Source organism: Lutra lutra, chromosome 3 (genome assembly GCF_902655055.1).
Source record: "Lutra lutra chromosome 3, mLutLut1.2, whole genome shotgun sequence".
Lineage (NCBI taxonomy): Eukaryota > Metazoa > Chordata > Mammalia > Carnivora > Mustelidae > Lutra > Lutra lutra.
The window spans coordinates 159,037,270-159,042,839 of record NC_062280.1 but is presented as its reverse complement, the minus strand read 5'-3'; the positions used below and the strand labels follow the sequence as shown (position 1 = coordinate 159,042,839).

General features: G+C 35.2%; 1 pseudogene; it reads left to right on the top strand.

Annotated features, from left to right (window-relative positions):
- The first annotated feature begins 1,450 nt into the window (after positions 1-1,450).
- Positions 1,451-2,305, top strand: LOC125094684 (CBY1-interacting BAR domain-containing protein 1-like; annotated as a pseudogene).
- The last annotated feature ends 3,265 nt before the right edge of the window (positions 2,306-5,570 follow it).

Here is a 5,570-nt window from a genome sequence, read left to right as displayed (position 1 = left end):
AGTTGAACATTTCTACTTGGAACACCCAGCGAGCTCTGTAACCCAAGACTTTCCAAACTGAAGTTATTATTCTCTTTAAAAACTAGTACCTTCCTGTAAGTTTCTTATTCTTTAAAAAAATGACTAGTAGTGCTATCCAGTCTGTCTAGAAACAAGACTTAGTTTGAGATTGGTCTCTTTTGTTCGCTACAAATGACTAAGCACCAGCTCTCTATAGTTTTTATTAAATATTTATTACTGTTTTGGGCGCCTGGGTGGCTCAGTGGGTTAAGCCGCTGCCTTCGGCTCAGGTCATGTCTCAGGGTCCTGGGGTCGAGTCCCGCATCGGGCTCCCTGCTCAGCAGGGAGCCTGCTTCCCTCTCTCTCTCTCTCTCTCTCTCTCTGCCTGCCTCTCCGTCTACTTGTGATCTCTCTGTCAAATAAATAAATAAGTAAAATCTTTAAAAAAAATATTTATTACTGTTTTAAGCACAGGGGATATTTTTGAATTCAATTATTTGTATGTATCATAATATACCTTTAGCAGACATTGTTTTTATATAATGCAACCATTTTCTATAAATATTTCACTTTTAGGAAGGAAATGATTTTATTCTTTACCATTCAATCAACTATGTCATTATAATACATGTGGCCTGCACTCAAATAAAAGTTTGAGAACATCTGCTCTATCTGTGCACACAACAGCGGGCAGAACTCAAATGAAAAATTGAATTCTTAGCATGCAGTGTCATATTATTAAACTAATTTTAGTAACTAATTTAAAAAAATACTCATTTAAAAAATTACCAAATAAAATTGTGCATAAAATTATTCTTAAATGATCATTTGTATCAGCTTTATATAATGTGTGTTCTCTTTAGCTGTCATGTACAAAGAAGTTTCTTTGCTTTAAAATGTGAAAAAAAATTCATTCTGAATTGCTTAAATAACTTCTGAACAAACACATCAAAGTAATTATGACATTCTAAATGCTGTTGAGGAAATCCCTGCTACTACATGAAACTTGAAGGATATCATACTAAGTGAAATAAGCCAGTCACGAAAAAGACAAATACTGCATGACTTCTCTTACATGAGATACCTAAAAGCAGTCAAATGCTTAAAACTGAGTAGAATGGTGGTTTCCAGAGGTGAGGGAGAGGAAGAAAGAGGAGCTGTTCAAGGGGTTTAGAGCTTGCTTTGCAAGGTGAAAAAGGTGGAGATCTGTTGCACAACAAGTGCATATAGCTATGCCATCATACTCCACACTGAAAAGTGGTTAGGATGATAAATTTCGTATGATGTATTTCATTTTTTACTACAACAAAATAAGAAACAATTAGAAAATAAAGCATATAAAAAGGGAGTCTCAGGAAGTGGTGGTTCGCGGGCACCCCACCTTCTTCCTCCCAGTGCATGCCCAGGTGGGTGGGAGGTCCCAGCCTAGGGTCCCGGTGGAACTCAAGGCAAGATGCCCAGGCGAAGCTCGGAAAACCAGTCTGCTCCAGCCAGACAGACAACTGCAAGATCCTGTCACAAATGTGAAGCACGGTGGAGAGCGTTGCCAAATCTTGGCTGCTTCTGTGCGGAAGACTGCCGGGCTGTGAGACGAAGCAGACCTCCTGGTGAATGAAATCAGCGTGTGTGCCTCTACAGCATCCACAAATTTAAAGCAGGGCCCCGAGAAGTGTGATGAGTTTGCCAAACTGCAAGATTATGGACAAGCTGAGATTGAAAGATTTGAAGAGGAAGGGGTTGACCCTTTGAAAGCTTATGGAGCTGTTGTAAAAACGAAAGGAGATGACCTCAAAGCGACATTAACAGCAAGGAATCGAGAAAACTAAACAGCTCGGGAAGAAAACGTCAGCGAAACCCTGATGTTCGACATACTATTTCGCATGCGGAAACCGAATTGCAGAAAGTTGCAGTGGATGCTCCCTGAACAACTCCTCTTCTGGAGGAAAATACTGACAATTTTGAAAAGCGGAAAATAAAGGATATAAAGACTGTATTTTTGGAATTTATCATTACCGAAATGCTATTTTTTGACAAAGCATTGAAGGTCTACACTGTTGCGTATCAAAACATACAAAAGATTGATGAAGAGGATTTAGAGGTTTTCCAAAATTCTCTGTATCCACCAAATTCTTCATCTGGTTTGCAAATGGTAAAAGCAAATTCGAAGTGGCCCCTTCAAAGATCACTGTCAGCTAAGTGTGTATCTGGAACAGGTCAGTTATCCACCCCTCCACTAAGAAAGGATCAACAAGCAGAAGATGATGAAGGGGGCAAAGATTCGGATGTTATAGAAGAAGAAAATTAATTTTCTTCCATAAACTTCATATTTTAATTTTCATCTTAAATGACTTAGCATGCAGAATTACTAAATTGCAAAACTTTAGACTGGCTTCATACATGTTAAGCCTCAAAATGAAATCCTACTGGAGATAGAAATTAAAGGATATTTATGCTGACCAGAAAAGAAGATTAAAAAAAAATATATTCCACACTACTTCTTTTTTTTAATTTTTTAAAGATTTTATTTATTTATTTGAGAGAGAGAGAGAGATCACAAGTAGGCAGAGAGGCAGGCAGAGAGAGAGAGGAAGAAGCAGGCTCCCCACAGAGCAGAGAGCCCGATGAGGGGCTCAATCCCAGGACCCTGGGACCATGACCTGAGCTGAAGCAGAGGCTTTAACCCACTGAGCCATCCAGGCACCCTACTTCTTCTTCTTCTTCTTTTTTTTTTTTTTTAATAGGTTTAATAGGTTTTTCTTTACTTATTTGTCAGAGAGAGAGAGAGAGCACGCGTAAGCTGTAGGCAGAGAGAGGAGCTGGGTGCAGGACTCCATCCCAGGACCCTGATATCGTGCACTGAGCTGAAGGCAGATGCTTAACCGACTGACCCTCCCAGACATCCCACCACACCAATCATTTCAAACCCAATCTAGCAGTATGTGGGTTTTGTATAGGTTCCATTTTTTTTTAAGATTATGTGCTTCAAAAGTATTTCACATCAACACACTATACCTAGTTGAAGTTGCAATAAAAGTAGATGACAGTAAACAGTGGGATCTAATGATTCCATTTGCTTCTTTTGTGCTCATCATCAAAAAAGGGTCTTTAGTCATTCTGATTAAATACAAATCCTGTTCAGAAAACCCTTAATCAAAAAGACAAGTATTTTTCTTTTACCTTTTTTTTTCACTTTTACTACAACTTGAAGTTTCATTATTTGATATGTAATTTACTTTTCAATAAGACTATAATTACTTTTGATTAAAGGTAAAAGGGACACTTGGATATCAGTGTCTTAAAAGCACTATAAAGCATAAATTTTAGCTTCAAAAAGAAAAGCACATTCAGCCTGATTTGGGTTTTAAGATGAAAATACTGTCCTACTAAAGCAGTACTACAACTTTTGCAAAGCTGTAATTTGGTGGGATTTTGCCTAAGAAAACATCATGGAAAGCCATAAATCATTAAAAATCTATAAAAATTTTACTAAACCACCATCTAATTAATGAGACAGTATGTAGTTTTAGTCTTGAACATAATCAGTATGAACAGAGCATTTCAGTATGCCAATGTTTTTGTTTTTTGGATGGGGATTATATTATTGTTATTTCATGGATACAAGTTAGGCATAAAAATTATGAAATTTATAAAATCATTTGGAATAACCACAAAAAGCAATTATTCATGACAGAAAAATAAAACTTTCTAGAAAAAAAATATAAAAATGGCTTTTGAAGAAGTTTTGATATACCATTCATGGGCTTATTAAAGTTATTGAAGATAAATAACAAGGGCAGAAAATATATGTTTACAGTTTGATTTGAATGTGTCCTAATCTTCCAGAAAGTATAGAAAAATATCTGTGCCATAATAAGATGTGGGTGAGTTTAGAATTCATAGTTATTAGATCTTATTCATTCTTAAAATAAGTAAGCTAATGTCAGAATAATAGTCTCTTTCAGTTTGTGGAAAACCACTTAGTTGCTTTGAAAATGTATGTTTAATATAAAGTTATGTTTAATACCAATATTGATTTGAGAATATTAGCTTGATTTATTGTTTCAAATAGTATTATGTAGTTTTTGTTCTTTGGTCATTATGTCACTGAGTTAGAAATTTATATCAGAAGATAGCTTAATTGTGGCTCCTCAAGTCTAAAAACCCTTTTATAAAAGATTACCCTCTGCATATTATTGAATAAAATATGTATGAATCCAGAGACAATATCACTCATAATGTAATTTTTCCTAAAATTATGTTTTCAGTAATATGTATTAAATTTCTTAATGTTTCTGCATCTTCAACATGATTTTTCCATTGATTCAAATCAGTCTCATATGATGCAGAGGCTGGATCAAAATCAACTTGAGTGCTATCCCAACGACCAAGTTCAAAAACTTCCTCTGCCATAGATTTCACCCTTACTAGATGCTTAAGTTCAAAGATTCACTGGATGTACCAACTCTTTAACAGGGAAGGGGAAACATTAAAAAAAAAAAAAAAAGTGGTCCACAATATTATCCACATTTTCTAAAAAGAACAAGAAGTTTTCTAGTTTTACTAAAGCTATGTGAGTATTATGTAATAGTGATGAAGTGACAATTTTATTTCAATAAGACATATACCAGTGTCTAACTCACATGAGAAAAAATGAGAGGGGAAAAGGGAGAAAAGAAGAGAGAAATCCGGAATTATATTGACACAGAGGTGAAAAAAAGAATGAATATTTTTGAAGCTGGAGGTTCCTGAAAAATATGCTTGGCTACTGACATACCAATGACAATTGTGCTAATCTCCTATTAGAGATAATTTTAAACAGAGTTACTAAGTTCTTTTTATGCATTGAATTTACTCATAAGTAAAATAATATTGCTATAAATTTTATGATTTCTATTAGGTTAAACACTGAATGAATTTAAACCATGGGGCATATGTATTATGGAACATAAAAGTACATTATATTACTAAAAATATAGGAGTTGATCAGAGACATTCTAAAAGATTTTGTGTTTAAATGAAGTTTGTTTCCTTAATCATCTTTTTTCCATATCTTTCCTAATAGTTCTATGGAAATTTACCCACTCCCTTTCTACTAATGTTCATCTTAACATACCAGTAATTAGGCAGAAAAAAGTCAAAACAAAATAAAATAAAATAAAAATTCTCATGAAATCAGAAAAGAAGAATCGAAAACAGAACTGTTTAATTCCAACCTTCCAGGCAGTAGGTGACATTTACCTTACATTTATATGATTAAGAGTCCACTGAAGTGATTCTTCCCTGAACAAAGACGTTTCTATTTCAAGACACTTGGAATTGATAACTACCAATAAATATATAAATGTTAATGGCTAATAATTTTTATATGACCATCCTCATCTGGGGGGGAGGGAAAGAAAAGTTTAATCTGATTTTTAATAAGAATTTTGGGGGACACCGGGTGCCTAGTGGGTTAAGCATCTGCCTCCAGTGCAGGTGATGATCCCAACGTTTTGGGATTGAGTCCCATGTCATCAGGGTCCTTGCTCATCAGGGAGTCTGCTTCTTCCTCTGTCTGCCACTTCCCCTTC